This window comes from Silene latifolia, chromosome X (genome assembly GCF_048544455.1).
Source record: "Silene latifolia isolate original U9 population chromosome X, ASM4854445v1, whole genome shotgun sequence".
NCBI classification, from domain to species: domain Eukaryota; kingdom Viridiplantae; phylum Streptophyta; class Magnoliopsida; order Caryophyllales; family Caryophyllaceae; genus Silene; species Silene latifolia.
In genome coordinates this window covers 333,902,098-333,923,999 of record NC_133537.1, presented here as the reverse complement: position 1 = coordinate 333,923,999, position 21,902 = coordinate 333,902,098, and the positions used below count along the sequence as shown (strand labels likewise).

General features: G+C 37.3%; 2 pseudogenes; one reads left to right on the top strand and one right to left on the bottom strand.

The window, feature by feature from the left end:
* Positions 1-1,883: 1,883 nt before the first annotated feature.
* On the top strand, positions 1,884-3,634 carry LOC141620912 (endochitinase EP3-like; annotated as a pseudogene).
* LOC141618829 (putative disease resistance protein At1g50180) lies at positions 3,599-8,251 on the bottom strand (annotated as a pseudogene).
* Positions 8,252-21,902: the final 13,651 nt, after the last annotated feature.

Genomic DNA, 21,902 nt, shown 5'->3' with positions numbered 1-21,902 from the left:
TTCAAGTAATTAAATGGGCTATTGTGGTGTCTCGTTGGAAGCCTGATCTTTTCCTTCCGGCACGCATGGCCGCCATGTCGTATTAGTTGACAAATCCATAAGGCTGATGCCATTAGCAGTCAACTGACTTCAGATTTGGTTGCTCATTGAAAGGTCTTTGTTCTTCCGTGCCCTTGCTCAAATTCTCATATTTCATCATCCAACTCAACAAAATGATCTTACATACCTAGTTCTATAATCTTCAATTTGTCAAAATAAGCAAATAATTCATATATCTAAGAACAACAACAATTGGAATTTAATCGAATCAAACCGAAACGAATAAACAAGTGACGAAAAATAGACCTCATTAAGATAATCATTGGGAGGCGGATCTGTGAGATCGTCTGATGAATGGTCGACGGAGGTTGTTAAGAGGCGGTGAGGGTGGTGGTAGTTAGAGTGAGAAAATAAGTAAATTAAGAAGATAGAGAGATTGAAAGAAGGGTATTGAAATAAAATCATTAAAATAAAAGGGGTATTATGGTCATTTACGTCCATGAATGAGTAAAACCCGTACATGAATGAGCAACACCCATAAATAATTCCTACTACTATTGAGAAATAATAAAATTAATACTCCTAGGATATGATTTCTTTTAGGAGGAAATGGAAAGTAAGAGAGGAAATGTGGAGTTACAAGTTCTAAGAACCACAATTTATAGACTAATAAGGAAAGTGGAAGATCTTAGTGAATTAGTCATTTTAGGAAATGTGGAAGATGTTAGTTAATAGGAGGGATTAGGTTTTAAAAAAATATATATGTTTTAACTTTATAAATTTAAATTTTTATCATTTCCATATCATGTGAAAAACAAGAGTAGTTGAGATTTAATGTTGGGATTTCAACTCAATATGCGGTTTTTCAAATACAAAATATTAGGTTTTCATCTTTTCATCATATTTAACGTTGAATTTTCAAACTAATCAATCAAAAGTTTCATAGTTAAAAGCATGGGTTTTCAACTTAAAATATAAAAAACCTCATACTTATAACTCCGATTATTTAGTAAGGTTAAAACCTCTAGTTCTCAAATTAAAATACATATTTTTGTAACAACAAACCTAAGTTTAAACTGATATTTTAAAAATAGATCTCTAAAATACTTAAAGTTTTCAAACTAAAATTAAAAGTTATTAACACAATTCCGAGTTTGAGTTTTTTTTTCTTTCTCTCAAGTAGAACTATAATAATTTAGTTGAACACAAATACTTCTCAAAACAAATTATAATTAACACAATATAGTCGTTCATAGTTTTCAAAAATCACAAATATTCGAACCCACATCTTGTGCCATTGCACTTGTTCTTCCATTTGAGCTAGTTAGCTTTTGAAAGAAGGTCACTTACAACCTGAGTTTTTAAGTTCAAATCTCAAGTAATCTGTTTAAAGTTCAAAGTTTTAGTTTAATACCAAGTGTATTAAAAAAGAATAAAAATGACTGACATTCATTTAAGATTTCAAATTAGACTAAAATTCACAAATTTGAGAACTTGACAAAATTGAATGACAGTCAATGCATATAAACAAAATGATCTAAAACATCAAACATAAAACTAAATAAAAGACACAACATTTAAGAGTTAAGAAACCCTAACATCAAACCAAAATTCTAGCTAAATACACAAAATAACTCGAAATTGTAAAAGTAACGTTTCATACCCAAAAAATGTGATAATGACCGAAATTGGACTGTAAATTGAACGAAAATAAAATACAAATAAGCTAAGAGAGGCAAAAAATTATTTGCTTTGTCATATCCGGTAAAAAATCTTATTAGAAGTACTACTGATAGAGATGTTGAAGAAGAAGCAAACACGAACAAAATAATTAAGATTACCAGATGAGTGAAAATGAAGATAGAAAGGAAAAGATGGAAGGGAAACAAAAACTGTAATAATAAAAGTGGTGGGTGGTTGTATTTTTTATTTTTTTCCTGTAAAAAAAAACAATATAATCTGGGTTCGGCTTCAAATAGGGAAGTCTTATCATATAAGATCATCTCTTTGAAAAATTTGTGATTTTTATCCTATTTTTCTCATGTATATACAGTCATATAGGTGAGTTGCTGATATACTATTAAACAAGTTGAAAAATTCGTGTGATGCACGAGGCTCCCATTAGAATGATCTGTAAAAATATATTATTAAATTGATAAAAAAAAAGTTCAACTATGTTGAATCATAAATGAAAAAAATAAATTCGCGAATGGTGTAGGTGATAACCGAGAAATTATTAGTGCTTTTAGCATAAAAACTTTGTCATCGACTATTATAACATCTAGTGACATAGTTATATTATCTAGATAGCATTTTCATTTTTTTACATGCACAATCGATTTTTAATTAAATACAAAACACTATCTCTATAAACATGGTGCATCTCACCAATATGAACCCTTAATAACGGAGGCGTGTCTTTATAAGTTTTGCAAATTATTTTACTACTACGTAAAACTGAACGATGTTACAAAAACAACAGGTATCATAATTAATTTAGTGCATTGAGATAAAATGTTATAACTCTTACAACATAATTTTACCTTGATTATTTATAATTAAGAGTATTTGCTCCTTATAAATTCTCCCAAAATCAAATCTAAACTGAATTCCATTCTAGTAACTAACATAAGCAGTCTTTAAACACAATCAAAATATCACGATCACCTAGTAGTATCACCTATGAGACTGTGACAACATCAAATCGTAGTTTATGTCATTATTAAAAGGAAAAATTACAAATAACCACCACATATTTGTCATTTGATCATTTGATCATCCATTCCTCCAAACCGCGGGTGTGACCCAAGACTATGTCGTGGCCAAGTTGGGAGTTGTGGTGGAAACGATGACAATTATGGTGTTGGGTGCCAGTCCGGCGTTTGTAAGAGGGGTGTCAGTGTCAAATAACATCGTGACCCAAGACTTCTTTAATGGCATCATTACTAGCCAAGCCTCCTCCAGGGAGTCTTGTCCTTGGATGAACCTTTACACTAGAGATGCATTCCTTAGTGCTGTCTCTAGTTACCCTCATTTTGGTACCACGGGTTCTAGCGATGATTCTAAGAGAGAGATCGCTGCCTTCTTTGCTAACATTGTTCATCAAACTCGACGTAAGTGAATAAATGATTCAACAGAGGGTTCAAAATTTCTAAAATCATGACACATTTTTGTATGTAAATTAAACATATTATTGTATTATTCAGGGTTTTGTAGCACAGAAGGGAAAAATGGTGCAGCAACCAACAAATACCCTTGCGTGGGTAGCGACAAATACTATTTGATTGGCTCCAATGGGTTCAACAACCCGAAAATTTCAGCAAATGATGCTGTTACTTCATTTAAGTCAGTCTTGTGGTACTGGATGAACAATGTTCATTCAGTGATGAACCAGGGATTTGGAGCTGCAATTAATGCCGTCAGTGGTGCCCTTGAATGTAATGGGCAAAACTCGGATGAAGCAAATGCTCGGATGAAGCAAATGTTTGTAGCATAACCATATATCAAAAATTCTTCAAATCAATGCCCTTGATTTTCTCAGACGCTGATTTCGAAAAACAAACATGGTAATAGATCGCTGTCCATTCTTAATTTCGAATATCACCGAGGAGGCGAGGCCTCATCTCAGCCAGTGAAAAGCAGTCGTGAATCGTGACAACATTCCATCCCATAGAAGGACTAAAACACCGGATTACAATTTTGGTCGGACAATGAAACCTTTGACGACCAAGTCCAGATGATTCATGCGCTCTTGATAAGACAAGGCAGGCTCAATCTGTCCTTTCATTGTACGGTGTGTCTCAAATTCTCCACCTGGAATGCGTATCCATTCGTTTAGTCGCTTACCATATATCAGTTCTTCGTGCATCTCTTTCCCATTAAGTTGCGTGTTGATCATCGTAGCACCTTCCACTTCATCTGTGAAAATTCTCCCTTGCATGTTATTGTGGCATTCTAATTTTGCAGTTACCTTTCTTATGTTCTGCTCTTTGTTTCTGTGTCTTCGTCGAGGATGCTGGCGTTCTTTCTTCCCGTGCTTTAAGCCTTCACTAATGTCAGGACTCCTCTCAGAAGAATTTTCTGCATGTTCTGGTTCTTCGAACATGATTACCCAATCAATTTCATAGTCCACTTCCACAGAGAGATTCCGAAGGTCAAAACTTCCAATCACTTTAGCGTAACCTGACGATATTGACGATTTTACTTTGGCCACTCTGACCATTGTCCCATCTTCCAAACTTCTCACCGGAAAAAAAAATGCAAAATACAAAGTCAAAAGTCAAGCAACTTCAGTTACCGAAGAGAGGGTATTTCAGAAATGTAAATACCTCTCTGTCACTTCTTTGAATTCAATATAAGGACAACCTTCCCTCTTTTCGCACTTTTGCTGGATATCTTGTGTTCCAGGTCTTCTAATCTTCGCATGTTTTGAACATACGCAAAGGCCTGGCGCATATACCATAAAGCTATTAATGCAGCTACCGTGCTTCTCTGTGACCCAATACTTCTGCATTGCATCAACATTCAGGAAGTCAAGCCACATTTAAAAAAGTTGAGCAAATTAACCAGCTGATACCTAGGCAAAGTAGAGCTGAAGAGCTTACCTTGGTTGTATTATCCAGGAAAATGCCGTCAATGAGCTGCTCATAGAGCTTGCGGATGGAAGAAGAGTCAACAGGGGAATCCGAGCGTGTAATAATGGATGCAAAGTTATGAGGTAGCCTAAGCTTTAGAGGTGCCCATCCATATTTAGTGGCTTGACTGCTAAATGCATTTGGCATGTCAAAGAACTCCAGCTGTTCAAGTGTTGTGACTAAAGGTAAACCTTCCGGAAAAAAATTCAGACACCAACATCTAGAAATCTCTAGCTTCTTAAGACAGGGCATTGCTCCCTCCTTAATAGTCCAATTGTTCAGAATAGGGAAACTCTCGACATTGAGATCTTCAAGCTGAGGAAATGAGCCAGACCTGCAAGACAGTGTGGTCCCTATATAGGCATTAGAAAGGTAGAGTTGCTTCAAGTGGGCTAATGCACCAAGAGCATCCATGGGATCGGCATCTTTGATCATGCTATCCTTCAATTCTAACCTAACAAGGTTGACTGGCAGTATGAGCATCAAATTCATTTGAATTTCCCCAATGACTGTCAGTTTGAGTAAGCGCTTCTGAAGAAGAAGAGGCTTTACATTGCGAAGTGCTAGCCCGTCTCTTAGCTCAATGCGGAAGGTGTGGAGTACATCGTCCAAGAGGCTTGGGCAATGAAAGGCAGCCTTCAATTCATTCTCACTTGACATTATAATGTTTAGCTTCTTTAGGGAAGTGCTTAGTTTTGGCAACTCCCTCAAAAAATGACTACTATTGTTGTCCAGCCTCAACCCCCATAGAGTCTGCAAATTCCTCATAGTACTCAGGTTCAACTCTTGCACACTCCAGGGATATTCAGTGGGCAAAAATAGATGCCGTAGTAGCACAAGCCCCTGAAAGACATTGGGGATTAGTATCTTTACATTTTCTATACGTTTTTTGTTTTGCAGATCAATGTCCCTGTAGTCTAAAGTTATCAAGTTGCTCAATCTTCCAATTGAGCTAGGAAGAACGGTAATATTTGTAGCACGTATTTCCAGGTACCGTAAGTGAAGTAAACATCCAATTTGCTTAGACAGGATGCCACTGACAGTCTTAATACCCCAAATTCTCAACACCCTGAGCAACTTAAAGTTTTGAGACACAAACTTGAAGTTTAGTGCCTCCTTGCAACTGAAAGAAGAATGTGAGATGCTCGATCGTGTCGGCAATATAAGTGACCTCAGGTGGGGAATGTGCTCAGGCAAAGCAGTGCTGCGAAAAAAAATACGATTATATATGAGCATGAGAACAAATTAAACATGATCAGGCACAAGCAAGAGAACGGAGAAGTGTATGTAACAATACAACAATTCTACCCGTGCCTCAAAAGCTCTAACTGTGGCATGGTTAAAGTGTTGAATATAAACGAGTTAGCCCTACTTTATATCAAATTACTTAGTAACTACAGAGCGGAAGCACACACTTGAATCCATGGCAAAAGGTTGGGATGAACAGATATTCAGGATTATGGATCGTCTAGAGGCACACACACCTTAAGGTTTTTTCCACTAACAAACAATGAACTAAACGAATATAATTATGGCGGGAATTGCAAATTTTAGCAACCCCGGAATCCAGATTTCAAGGGAGAAATGTATTGTGCCATTGATGGGCTCGGGGAGGCTACAATGCAGAGGCTTACCAGTTACCACCCACTAAAAGGATGTGGACAGTTAATAATTTCATTCTATCCTCAATCAAAAGAAGCAAATTGGAAGAGGTCACATGGAAAAAAGTTGCTATGTTGGAATACATGAGCTAATAAAGAAGCACTGAGGGGATTTTTCCTTACTTCCTTAAAAGTGAGATCAAATCAAAAGTAATCAATCTTTTAGGGGAGGGAGGGAGGAATTACCTGGAATAAACAGCAGCTCGGCGAGGTTGGATCGCAAATGTAGACACACGACTGCTATCTGAATTGCTGAATGGAGTATAGATTTGTAGAAAACTTTGCTCTTTCGCCTTTTGGACACTGAGATCACGTAGTAGATCGTGTACCCTAATAGCTTTTATCACTCCCTCATAGTTGGTCCTCACAACCTGAATCATGAACCGGTGGCTCAACTCCTCGATGCGCTGCAATGCTACATCTTCCAGGGACATATCACTGTACTGTGTCGAGACAAGGCCCTCTGCTATCCACATCCTGGTCAACATTCCTACCGAGATTTGGGAATCTTCCGGGAATACACCCATATAAAGAAAGCAAGGCTTTAGATCATAAGGCAGATCATCATAGCTCAATGCCAGCAATTCCCCTACTCTACCATACACGTTTCCGCATCTTCCATCCATAATTCTTGACCTCACTGCTTCACCCACCCTATGCCATTCCCCAATGGTTGTTCTTGTGTTCAATATCCCAGCTAATGCAACTATAGCCAAGGGAAGTCCATCACATTTCCTTAGCATGTCTTTGCCCACACTCTTAAAGCTTTCCTCGTCATAGTTTTTTCGATGCCCAAGGGAAATTTTACTGAACAACTCCCAACTTGACTCTTCGCTCAAAGGTTGTGGCTCATGCACACACAAGTGTTCCTGGTGACTTACTCGGAATTGAATGATCTCACGGTTACGAGTTGTGATGATGATCTTGCTTCCTTTGTTGACACTTTCTCCCCTCGGTAGTCTTTGGGAGTATTTCCTCTAGCACCTCCCTGCTCCACACGTCATCAAGAACCACTAAATATGATTTCTTTTGAAGGATGCATCGAAGCTTATCCACCAGCTCTTCCACACTCAATGTTATTTGCCGCTTGGTCGTCGTCTTCTCCGGCCCACCAACCTTCCTTAGGATTTCTGATAAGATATGTTGGGTGTTCCACTCTTGAGAGATGAAAATCCATGCACTACAATCAAAGCATTCTTTTGCATATGGATGATTGTATATCTTCCTAGCAAGAGTTGATTTCCCGGAACCACCCATCCCCACAATCGAAACAACACCCACTTGAGTCCTCCCCTCGCCCATAACCATATCCACCAGCTTTCGAATGTCTTCCTCCATGCCAACTACAAGCTCTCCCTCACTATCCTCATAGGGGTAGCTTAGTGGCCTTTGCCTACGATATCCATCTTCACGAGGAACAGGGCCTCTCTGTAAGTTGGTAATTCTTCTCACACCATGACTATTTAATTTTTCGCCAACTCGTTTCAAGCTTGTCTGGAGGATCTGGATCTGCTCCCGAACTTCATATATATGAGGACTCTTGTACATCAAGTAAGCAAATTTCATGAGCCAGTTTCCGTTGCTCGGTCGAACCTTGAGAATATAAGTGTCAATCACGTCTTCTGCATCGTAGGCAAGCTTTCTAACTTGGCGTACCAAAGCACAAATCTCTCGATCTTCTTGCCTTGCATCAGCATCATGGAGGTACTGCTGCATGAACTCCAGCTCTTCTTGAAGCCCCTGAATTTGAGTTTCCACTCCATATAAAGAGTTGGCTTCTTGGATGAGCAAAGTGCCGATCAATTGGACGGCTGATGCCACATCTGATGCTGCCATAAAAGCTTTAGGATTCAAAAACTTTTAAGTTTCTCTCAAAAAATACTGTATATAGTTCAGCCAGAGTCTTTGATACTCCTTTATGTAATTGATGATAAGTCAGCAGTCAACTAATAATCTTATCAGTAATCAGGCCCCCTTACATTAACTACCACTAGAAATGAAATAATCAAATAAAGAAAAGTGAATACTTTGCCAAATATTCCAGAACGCGTTATAAGGTTCCTGAAGATTAGTCCTCAATAACATTCCAAAGGAGGTGGGTGCTATGTGACAATAAATGTACAGGATTATCAAAGACTCAAGAGCACAAGTCATGTACAGGATTATCAAGACTTAAGAGCAGAAGTCAACCACTCCAACTACAGGGAGTGTATAATAATGCTAAAAGCAGTACATGATTGATTGTAAAGTTTTCGGTTATAGATCCCACTCAAACAACCTCTCTTATTGTCAAACCAGGCATGGGCACTTTTAAAAACACGAGTCAATAGCAGCACGGGCACGGCACAGTTGGTTGCTGGCCTGCAGGTTCCAACGCCATATTTCTATTTGGACACACCACACCATGGCCACTTGGCCAGCCTCTTTGTCAGCCTATGCTGCCATTTTGGGGGTCGGGATATAAGGCATAACCCATTTCCACCTTTAGTAGAGGAAATGGCGTGGATGTCCGACTCGTTGCCCACTAGGAATGAGAGCATCTTCATAGACGATGGGGTAACGACCCTTTCAACAGAATAAATATCTTTGTTTAATACACTTCCATGCCATTTTTAATTTTCAAGCTAGAATGTGGAGACTAACAAGGACGGGATTATGGTTTAGAGATGAAACAAAGACGCTCAGATCATATTCATAGTCACCGTCACCATGCAGGTAGAAGGTTGAATGTAAGCATCATTTCCCCTATGGTAACAAAGATACTTTTCACTATGGTAACAAAGATTTTATTCACTCAGAAATCCGTAATCTTCACAATTAATAAAACAGTTCCTCTCTTCTGCCTATGAACGTAGCTAAAACACTGTTAGTGAAACACGTAAATCTACATGTTATTTTATTTGTGTTTCTTTAGTTCTTTCTTACATCCGTTATAACACGAAGAATGACTACTATTAGGCTATTAGCCCATATAGTATCAGCAATTGTGTCATCATCTCTTTGACGCAAAACATCAAACAGTTGGTGGGCAAGACAATTTATGCTTGTACTGATGAAAGTATAATCAAAGAAAAATCAAAGCAACAATCAAAGTGCAGGATATTAATCAATTGAAGATATAATCAGAGTAATAAATGCGTTATGAAATCAACTAATTATAGAGGAAACTTACTTTTTCAGCTGCTCTCCCTTCAGGTCGGCCATTTTGGTCTTTTTCAAAAAGCAACTGGTCTGGACTTTGAGCGAAAGCAAACTTAATACAAGCTTGTTAATCTTAGCTAGATATGGCTAAAATGGGTCGGTTTGGGTCGAGATATCTCGGGTCGGTTTAGTTCGGATTTTTCATTAATTTTGGGTTATTTCGGGTCGGGACAGCCGGACAGGTCATTGGTCTGTTTCGGGTTAGTTGGTCGGGTCTGATTCGGGTCAAGCGGGGTCGAGTTGTTTCAAGTCGGGTCAATGAATAATAGAGAAATAGTCATTTCAAGTCTTTTCAGTTCAATTAGAGTTATATTTTGTCGGGTCATTTTCGGGTTTGATGGTTTCGGATCGGGTCATTTTCGGGTCGGATCGGTAACGGGTCAAGAAAGATCGGGTCGGGACAATTCGAGTTTTCGGGTCACATTGGGGGTGATGTAGTTCGGGTCTCGGGTCAATCGGGCCGAGTTGCTTTTGCCAGGTCTAATCTTAGCTCCGAGAAAATTACTATCGACCTTTTTTCAACCTTGTCTTACGTTTCAACTTTCACGATCTTAGACCGGACAAATTGGTCAATCGAATAGAATTTGGGATGGGTGAATTCGGGCTCGAGTTAGCAAGAATCTGGGCTGGGTCGGATCATTTTGGGCTTGTGTAATTTTTAGGTGGATTGTTTTCAAGTTATTTGGACAATAGTAGTTTTCGATCAGGTCGGCTTGAAAAAGTTTGGGCCGGATCAGTTTTCCAAGGTCTACTCAGATTCACTTAAAATAGTACCCCATCCGATCATTTATTTATGGGTTTTTTGTCAAAAACTACCTTATATTTAGGTGTATTTGTAAAAATACTACCTTATATTATTTTTTTTGTTTTCAACTACCTTTGTTTTCTTTATTTTTGGTCAATAACTACCTACGCTAAGAATCTAGACATATTTGGTCTATTTTCCGGCTTTAACATATCTCACATGACTCTTTTATGTTTTAATCTTACCAAGGCCCGATTTTGGGAAGTCATAAAGTACTTACGCTAAAGTTTAGTAGATGTTTGTAGTTATTATTAAAATGAGAAATTCATTAATTTTGCTTATCTGAAGTTAAATTTTGGTTCAGACGCAGTTGATCATTGTTGTTTGATGTTAAGAAAGTCATGTGAGATAGGTTAATGTCACTAAATCGACCAAATCTCGCTATATTTTCAGTGTAGGTAGTTTTTGACCAAAAAATGAGAAAACAAAGGTAGTCTAAAACAAGAAAAATAATATAAGGTAGTTTTTTTACAAATACCCCTAAATATAAGGTAGTTATTGACAAAAAACCCTTTATTTATTATTAGAAGTTTTTTTTAAAGATACTATTAGAAGTTAATATTATTAAGTGATAACTTGTTAGATTTCAGAGAATGTTATTGCTTGGTTCATCTTATTCCAATAAAATGGATATTTATTTATACAAAGATTGTCGAATTTTTTGGCAAATGAGATTGGTTGACAAACTAATTGGATTTTTAGGGTTGATTTTAAACTATTTGAGGTCTCCATGTCATTAGTTATACTTCCTCCGTTTTTATATGATGTACTCATTGTTAAATATATGAGTGGAGTATTTTAATAAAATGGGTACATCATATGGGAATAGAGGAAGTATTATTTTTCTTGATTTTAGACAAAACCGCCACTTAAACCGGAGGCTTTACCTTATTTTCTACCATTCAACACTCGACTTTAGTCATATGGTGTTTTCAAATTTTGTAACCGATTCTTTAATAATTGGCAAATTTGTACGTATTATTATCTCAAAATCAAGGTGGTTGTAAATCAGCTAAACAAACGTGCTAGGTTACAACTATTCCAAAACCCCTCCATAAACAAACACCCATAATTACAATTAATCACCCCCTCCGTCTCAATCATTTGTCGCATAGAATGAAAGCAGAATGGGCCAAATGACCAAATTGGTAAAAAAAGTAGGGGTTAAGTGATAAATTGGTAAAAAAAACTTAGCAAAGTGACATATTGGTAAAAAAAGTTGATGGCAAGCGGCAAATTGGTAAAAAAACATTTCCGAGCACAATTTGACGGAAAATTGGTAAAATAAACATTTCGGAGGACAATTTGACGAAAAATAAAACATTATTTAGACTAACTTATTACCGGATTGTTCCTACCATAAAACTGTCTTATAAAACTTTCTGAATGGGTCCATCTCCTATTTCTTATTCTAATTCCTCCGTAAATTCCATTTCGCTAAATACTTAGGTTGATTTATAACCTCATTTTGACATTTTTTTTTAAATTCTCTTTCGAATCAGATCAACTTTAGAGTTAACTTTCGGGTCATGTTTGCCTTTCCAAAGTCTAATAGTTTGTTTGGCTAGACAAAGAGGAAGTACATGGCGGATTGGCAAGGAGGAATGGAAAAAATTTTAATTTGCCGATGTGAAATGCTGGGTTTCTCCTTCAAATACCTCCATTTTAAACTTGGCCCAAAACTTTAAAACTCGTTATGTAATGTCATAAAATCGTCTAATCTTTATTTAACAAAATTGGACAAAATCGTTGAATCACGGGTTTATTACGTTTTATGAAGTGTATATATCTTTGTAATAGTAAGTCGCCTGTGATTTAACAACTATAGAGTAATAAAAATTCAATCTAACATTTAGTGACTTCGTACCAAGTTTGGAAAAGAAACAACGAACATATGTCCATTATATTATACTCATAGTAAACATTTTCAGTTCAACCCCATTTACGCAATTATCTTGTCTTCCAACTAAAAAAAACTTAATTTCACCATAATTGTAGTTTTTCAAGAGTTAAAAAATTTATCATTTCATATTTTTCAACATAAGAAATTCAACACAAGAAAAAAGGAAAAAAATAATGATTATATTTCATGTTTTTTGCCGAATAAACGCACACTTTGACAAACAATGATAAAAGTTACTTTTACATAAAAATATTTGATAAAAAAACGTTTACTTATTTGGAAAACAAAATTCACGTTAATTAAAAAATATTTGTAATATTACCGTGTTTTATTTTCGGTTAAATTATCCTCGGAAACGTTTTTTTTACCAATTTGTCGCTTGCCATTGTTGGAACTAATTACTAAAAAAACCGAGATAGTAATTATTAATACGAAAAAGCAGTAGCAAAAACGAAGATCAGAATCAGAAATACCGACAGAGGAAAGGTAGTGACACGGTACGAAACCGCTGCCTTAAAAACTATTTCTCCGGTGCGACCGTGGTGGCGATCAGCGACGACCGGTAGTCCCCAAGGATTACACTACTGCTGCCTCACAAACTCGCCCACTCGAGTTTGGAAGACCTGGAACGATTTTACTTAACCCAGAAATTGTATAGAGAAAGACGAGAGAGGAAGAGGATAGTATTGATTTTTGTTGTTTTTAATGTGGCAGAGGAGGCTGCTATTTATAATAGCTGAAGAGCCAGAAACCGTCTCCAGCAAAACAGGAGTCAAGGCTGATAGTGGGGAGAAATTATCTCACCCACTAACAGTCATTGACTGACTGATTCAACAGCACACAACCAAAAAACAATACTATCCCGGATCCAAAAAGATAGGCCAAGCCCGCCGCAGGCGATTGCCAAATCCCAAATCCCAAATCACGAATCCGGATCCGGGCACGCGCGCGTGCGCGTGTGCGAGCTGAATTAAGCACCTCGCAAAGTCTCTACAAAAGACTCCCCATGACCACTAGTGATAAGGTAAGGGAAGGGGTGTTATATAAACCCATAAAACACCCACTTCCTCACCAATGTGGGACAAATGGAAACTAAAAAAAAAGCTCTCAAAGCCTCTATTTCCAACAATCCCCCACTAGAGGCGCCAAAGCCAGAGAAAGAAGAATTCCTGGGTAAAGGAAGGGTGGATACTTAGGTATCAATATCTTTCGATTTGAATTGACACTTTAGTGAAATGAGGAAACAACTTACTTACAACTAGAGAATATCTTGCGATTTGAATTCCTAGCTGAACTTCGGTCGATACCCCCCACTACACATATCATACCTTCAAATTAAGATCGTCCCGCGATTTCAGAGTGCAACGCGCTCTTTTAGAGCTTATGCGTTACCTTGGTACTGATAGGTGTGACCACAAGACTTCTCATAGTCTTAGGATCATTACACCTACGTAGATGGCTCAAGTGCTTCTCATCAGCACTTCTCACACGAGTCATTAAGGACATAAGTCCAACCTAGAGTATAATTCATCAAGTGCGTCTCAAAAGCACCACCATAAAGGCTATGAATCATACTACGCCATAGGAATGAAAACTTTGGACCTAGTCAATCTCAATCTTGACTCAAGGACCTAAGCCCCATTCCCCTCGACGTATTAACGACTAATCTCTTAGTCAACCCCTTAGTAAATGGATCAGCAAGATTACTTTCGGACTTCACATAGTCCACAGTAATCACTTCATTCTCAAGGAGTTGTTTAACTGCAGCGTGCCTTATTCGCATGTGTCTCTTTTTCGAATTGTAGACACTATTCTTTGCAACGCCAATAGCGACTTTCGAGTCACACAAAGATGGAGACCGGTGTCGGCCGTCCTCCCCATACTTGTACATCGCCCAATAGGTTTTTCACCAATCGCTTCTTGTCCCGCCAACTCAAGAGCTATGAACTCCGACTCCATGGTAGAGCGTGCAATACAAGTCTGTTTAGAAGACTTCCACGATATCGCACCTCCACCCATGGTGAAGACATAACCACTAGTAGAACAAATCTCATCGTTACTGCAACCCAATTTGCATCACAATATCTTTCTAATACAATGAAATTTACCATAATGCAAACACAGATCAACTGTTCCTCTTAGGTATTTAAGCAAACGACGAAGAGCATTCCAATGTTCATTACCAGGGTTATGTGTATAACGACTCGATCTACTAACCGCATATGCAATATCCGGTCGAGTACGATTCATAAGAAACATCACACTCCCTAGGATTTTAGCATACTCTTCCGGGAAATCTTTTACCCAAGTTTTTACTCAAATGTACACTAGAATCATAGGGTGTTCTAGCGAGCACAACATCAAAGCGATTAAACTTTTTCAACACCTTTTCAACATAATGAGATTGACTCAAAGAAATTCCATTGGAGTTTCGGATAACCTTAACCCCTAGGATAACATCGGCTTCTCCTAAGTCCTTCATCTCAAAGTGTGATGACAAAATTCTTTGGTTTTAATTATCACATCTAAATTATTACCAAAAATAAGCATGTCATCCACATATAGGCATATAATAACACAATCAGATTCTATCACTTTGGAATAAACACATGAATCAGAATTGTTAATCATAAAGCCATTACTCATCAAAGTAGTGTTGAATTTCTCATACCACTTTGTTTAGGTGCTTGTTTCGCACCATAAAGTGACTTGTTCAGTTTACACACTTTATTCTCTTGACCCTTAATCACAAACCCTTCAGGTTGCGACATATAGATCTCTTCCTTTAGCTCACCATTCAAGAAAGCGGTTTTAACATCCATCCGATGTATAATAAGGTTATGAATAGCGACTAAAGCGACAAGAGTTCTTATAGTCGAAATTTTGGTCACAGGAGAATAGGTATCAAAGTAATCAATGCCCTTCTTTTGTGTAAAGCCTCTAACTACAAGTCTAGCTTTGAACCTTTCTATTGTACCGTCAGTCTCATTTTCTTTTAAAGATCCATTTACTCGTAATGGGTTTACTACCTTTAGGTAAATCGACCAACTCCCAAGTCTGATTAGAAACAATAGAATCAAGTTCACTTTTAATAGCATCTTTCAAAAAATTAGCATCAATGGATTTCATTGCCTCACTATAGGTTTTTGGGTCATCCTCTATTAAAAACGCTGAAACAAACTCATCACTTGCACAAACAGAGTATCCATATTCAGATAAATGTGTTGTAACATAATCACTATAATCCTTTGGACATCTAGGTCTTTTACTCCTCCTAGGTTCAACAAAGATGATCAATAGGAGTGCTACTACAACTAGCATGTGAAGACATATCAATAGATGCAACAGGTAATGAAGTAGATGAAACAACATTTTTCTGAAAAGGGAAAACATGCTCAAAAAATTCGGCATCTCTAGCCTCAGATATAGAACGGTCACTTAAAGACATAAATCTATAGGCAGAGCTATTTTTAGCATAACCTATAAAAACACAATCATAGGTCTTAGGTCCAACGGTAGGTCTCCTAAAGTCAGGTAAACCCACTTTAGCCAAACACCCCCACACTCTAAGGTAACTTAGGTTAGGAGGATAGCCCTTCCAAATCTCGTAGGGTGTCTTGTCAATTTTCTTATGAGGTACACGGTTAAGAATGTGACAAGCGAAAGTATTGCTTCCCCCACATATCGTCGGACAGGCGAACTTAAAAGCATAGCATTCATCATTTCTTTTAAAGTTCTATTTTTACGTTCAGCTACACCATTGGATTGGGGTAAGTAAGGTGGACTAGTCTCATGTATTAAACCGTTTGCAGCACAAAAGTCTGCTAAATAACTGGATTTATACTCACCACCTCTATCAGACCTTACCCTTTTAATCTTCCTGTCGAGTTGATTTTCGACCTCATTTTTAAAGTTTATAAACGATTGTTCTGCTTCATCTTTAGTCTTAAGCAAATAAACTCGGGTGTACCTCGAACAGTCGTCTATAAAAGTCACATAATAATTCTTGCCACCTCTACTTGCAACATTTTTGAAGTCAGCTAGGTCGGTGTGAATTAACTCAAGAAGACTCGTAGTCCTAGTTGTCACAGGTTTACTAGGTTTCTTTGTGAATTTAGCCTCAACACAGCTACCACATTTAGAGAATTCTTGACTCGACAAACTTGGAATTAAACTCAAGGTTCTAAGTTTTTTAATGTAGTCGATATTCACATGTCCTAATCTACCATGCCAAACATCAATAGACTCAATGATATAAGCGTATAGATGCAATATTATTAAAAGCGAAATCGGTGTTCAAGATAAAAAAGACCCCAGACAGATAACCCTTGCCCACAAATTCCCCATTGCGCGACATTACAACCTTGTCAGCCTCAAAAACAAGTTTCAAACCAGCTTTGTTCAATAAGGCACCAGACACGAGGTTTCGACGCAATGTGGGTACAAATAAAACATTATTGAGAGCAAGTGTTTTCCCCGAGGTGAGTTTGAGAAAGATCTTGCCTTTACACGTGATCTTTGCAAACAAGAATTACCCATGTAGACGCATTCCCCATCGCCTATCTCCTCGAACTCAAAGAAATAACCCCTTATCAAGACAGAGGTGTCCGGAAGCGCCCGATATCAAGACCCATTCAAAAGATTACCCACCGTTTAGCTTCAACAACCACAAAGAAGAATGACATCATCATCCACAAAGATTGGCTTCACTTTCAAAGCAGCTTCTTATCTTATCCTTTGGTAGGCTTTGTGACCTGGTTTCCCACAAACATAGCAAACCAAAGGACCCTTAGGCTTCGAATCTTTGCAAACCGCTTGTGTACTTCCCCTGGATCGATCTTCTTTCCTTTACCCTTACCCCGACCAACCTTGGCCTTACCCTTACCCTTGAACTTTTCAAGAAAGATTTGACGGACCACCGGACTCAACCAAATTAGCTTTGACAAAGAAAAGAATGATGCATTCACGACATCGGTAAAAGCAAAGCGGGGTTGTCTTTGAGGCGATTTGCCTCTTCGGTCCTCATATGACTGATAAGTTCCATAAGGGACATGTCTTTCTTTTTGTGTTTTAGCCGATTTCTATACTCGGACCGGGAGGGAGGGAATTTTTCCAACAACACATTAGCAACAAAAAGGTCGTCTAATTTCATGCCCTCACTAACAATATCAGCACACAAGTTTTCGTAGACATGGACCTGTTCCATAATAGATTTCCCATCCACCAACTTAAATTGCAGCCACTTACCCACAACATATTTCTTTTTCCCAGCGTCATCGGCCCATATTTTTTTTCAAGAAGGACTCCCAAATGACTTTAGCCGATTTATTGTCGACAAATAAATCGAACAATGGTTAACCATGTTATTAAGTATGTGACACCTAGCGCTTTTGTTGTCCTTAACAAATTTAGCAATATCATCTTCATTTGACTTAACGCCTTAGCCGGAGGGGTAGTCTCGGATCGACGGAACAACGAGGTTTTGGCGGGTCATTAAATAAAACATAATCAATTTCCAACTACTCAAAAACATTAACAGCTTTACGGGACCAACGCTTATAATTCTGACCATCTAATTGCTCAATTTTCGAAATATCAGGTACAATTTTCGAAATCACAGACATGGCTACTGCACTTAATCAAATAGTTTTTAAATTGTTGGAACTAATTACTAAAAAAACCGAGATAGTAATTATTAATACGAAAAAGCAGTAGCAAAAACGAAGATCAGAATCAGAAATACCGACAGAGGAAAGGTAGTGACACGGTACGAAACCGCGCCTTAAAAACTATTTCTCCGGTGCGGCCGTGGTGGCGATCGGCGACGACCGGTAGTCCCCAAGGATTACACTATCTGCGCCTCACAAACTCGCCCACTCGAGTTTGGAAGACCTGGAACGATTTTACTTAACCCAGAAATTGTATAGAGAAAGACGAGAGAGGAAGAGGATAGTATTGATTTTTGTTGTTTTTAATGTGGCAGAGGAGGTCACTTATTTATAATAGTCAAGAGCGAAACCGTCTCCAAAGAAAAATGAGTCAAGGCTGATAGTGGGGAGAAATTATCTCACCCACTAACAGTCATTGACTGACTGATTCAACAGCACACAACCAAAAAACAATACTATCCCGGATCCAAAAAGATAGGCCAAGCCCGCCGCAGGCGAATCCCGAATCACGAATCCGGACCGGGCCGGGCTCGGGCACGGGCACGCGCGCGTGTGCGAGCTGAATTAAGCACCTCGCAAAGTCTCTACAAAAGACTCCCCATGACCACTAGTGATAAGGTAAGGGAAGGGGTGTTATATAAACCCATAAAACACCCACTTCCTCACCAATGTGGGACAAATGGAAACTAAGAAAAAAGCTCTCAAAGCCTCTATTTCCAACAGCCATCAACTTTTTTTACCAATATGTCACTTTGCTTAGTTTTTTTACCAATTTGGTCATTTGGCCAAGTAGAATGTGGGATATGCTTCCAACACAAGAACGTAGTATTAGACACTAAAATATACAAAAACAAAAACACAAAATGCACAATTAATCACCCTTACTGCCAATCTTGTTTATCGAAACACATCGTATACAAACTCGAACAAACCAAGACATCCTGCCCTGGTTGTCCCGAGCCACTTGACCCGGTCGGGTGCTCGAGAATTCTATCCCCACCCGTGTTCCTCGCATGGACCGATCTCTTGGCTGAGTCCTTAGTGAACAAAAGCGAGTCAAGACGGACTGTCTGCCCTTATGATGGTTGCAACGAGGTTTTAGTCGTTGACGAGTTTGAAAGTTTGCATGGTAGTAGTCAAGGAACGGCGTCGTGTCCGTGGTGCTTACGATTGCTTTGCTACCTTTGTGGTTCTAAATGGACGCCTTATCATTACCAACGAAATTGCGTTGATGACGATACGGTGTTTTTAAATGCTGCTCGTTCTTGGATGTTGCAGAGATGCCCTTCTTGTCGATTTTTCGTTGAACTTGCGTATGGCTGCCACAAAATTCGCTGCAGGTTTGAGTTAATTCCACTTAAATAACGCTTCTAAATCGCATTGTATTATTATTTCCTAGTGGACTCTGTATATCCGAATATAATAGGATATTTGTCTTCTAGCTATCTGCGATAAAAAAGCAAATGCTAGATGTCATATGCCCAAATTTAAACATAGACCTCAAAGTAATGTTAGAACATTTTAATTATGACATACGTTCATCGAGAATGAAAGTTGAAATATTATTTAGTCAATTGAAATAAAAGGTGAAATATCTATTATCATTTCTACTTTCACACTTTATAATTTTATAAGGATTCACATTCTTGGAAAAACCTATGCGTTTTTTGTCAGATAGCACCTAACATTTACGCTTTCTGTAAAAATAGTACCTAAAGTTTTTTTTTTTGCTCAATAACACCTAACATTTTCTATTTTTTGTCTAATGACACCAAAATCACTTTTCCGTCAAAAAAAAGTCAAGAAACCGTCTTGACTAACGGAGGAAAGGCCGAGTTGGTTGTAATTTGTAAACTCATTCTATTTCTTTCATATATATACCTCCATCTCACCAATCTTATTCTTAAGTGACTTATTTTCATTCAACAAGCCATTTATATCACTTATTTGCCAATAAGTCATATCCTCATCAATCCACTCGAAGAAACGACACCCACACAACCCCGTCTCCGCATTGTAGAACTTGCAGGCCATGAATCTTCTTCCCGGATTTTGGTGTGTTCATGATGTTTCTCAGCCACTAGAATGCCACAATTGCATTTCACCCGATTTGTTGAGTTTGGGGATGAGTTTGAATAAGGCATATTGGATTGAATGGATGATGAGAGAAAGGGAGAAAATTGAACAAGGCAAAAATTGGGGATTTAGAGAATGGAGGAATAAAATTGGAGAGGGTGGGGGTGTTAAATAAGGGATTTAATTGGAGGGAGTTTGAGTTCAATTGAAGGGAAAACAAAAATATGGGAAATGGAAGTTGGAATTGGAGGGTAAAACATAAAAAATAAGGTTACAATGCCAATTCATCCTTCCCTCCGTTAGTCAAGACGGTTTCTTGACTTTTTTTGACGGAAAAGTGATTTTGGTGTCATTAGACAAAAAATAGAAAATGTTAGGTGTTATTGGGCAAAAAAAAAAACTTTAGGTACTATTTTTACAGAAAGTGTAAATGTTAGGTGTTATCTGACAAAAAACGCAAAACCTATTGTACAATAGTTCCCCTCATATGTTAATATGTTAATGCATTAACATATTGCAGGTGCGGAGAAGTGTTTGCTTCAAGTATGGTAGCAATGAAACGGGTAGACATACCGATACCGCAGGACATCACTTCCCTAATCCCATACTCCCCGCCCCCGCCCCCGCCCCCGCTCCTAGCTGTGCTACTGTTGTATTTTTATAGTTATAGTTCTAGCATTTGATTTGTTGCTTATTTTCGCAATCTTATTTTTATAAATACCAAGATATTTAAAGCAATCTCATGCCAAATAGATCTTCAGTCTCATCTTGTGTTCCATTAGTTCTCCTAATCCCCCTTAAACTAAAAGAATAAGAAAACTGAAAATTTTCCCGCCTAAATGCTTTTAACTAGAAATTGGGCCTAATTTTATCTAGATATATATTGGACCTAATATATGGTCTTTATGTGTTAAAATATCTTATTAAACACCGCAACTTTTATAGTTGGGCCAAATTTATTTTTTTATTCATTATTATCTCATTAGTCAAATATATGGATTTTAAATGTCGTAAATTTTCTATTTAAAACATATGCAGATTTTACTCATATTATTAAAATCAGTGTGTGCTTTTCACTTTTTTATTCTTTCAATTTTTTACTCCGTTTAAATTGTTACTCCGTATATTGTAACAAAAATTACAAAATTAGTTATATGCTTCAAATGCGTAAAAATAAGAATAAGTTTTTGTAATTAAACTAACAAATCATAAACTTATTCCGAGTAAAAATGTAAAATTCGTTCTATTTTAATTCTTAGTATTTTTACATATTAACAATTGTAGATAATTACAAATAAAATTCAAAGTTCATTTATATATTATTATTATTAGTTCTAATTGTTAAGTTCTATCCACATGACATTCTAAAATACCGTGCATTCGCACGGGCTCTATACTAGTGACACATTAACACTTTAAGATATAATATTATCATTTTTATTATTTCAAGGGTGATGTGTCAAAATCTTAAGGGGGTGGGACATAAAAGTGGGACAGGTGATCTCTACTCATCTCATGCATCCACCTCCTCTACACAAGTTTATTTTTTAAATTTTTTTTCCCAAAAAAACAATAATGGTGGACCTCATTACTTCACATCTCAATTAATTTCTTTGTGATTTATGTTGTTTATTCTTTGTTCACCTTAGTTTTTATTAACAAAAAATTTGTACGTAAATAATACGATTATGAAATTATGCAATACAAAAATAATATATAGTCAAAAGTTTAATTACAACAATTGACAAAATTAAAAATAATTACAACAAATTACAACAATTGGTTAAAGTAAATAATATTACAACAATTGATAAAATATACATTTTTATTAATAAACATTATTAAATATGAAATACTAAATACAACTATCAATTTACTAATAAATAAAAATATTAAAGATAAACAATTCAGTTC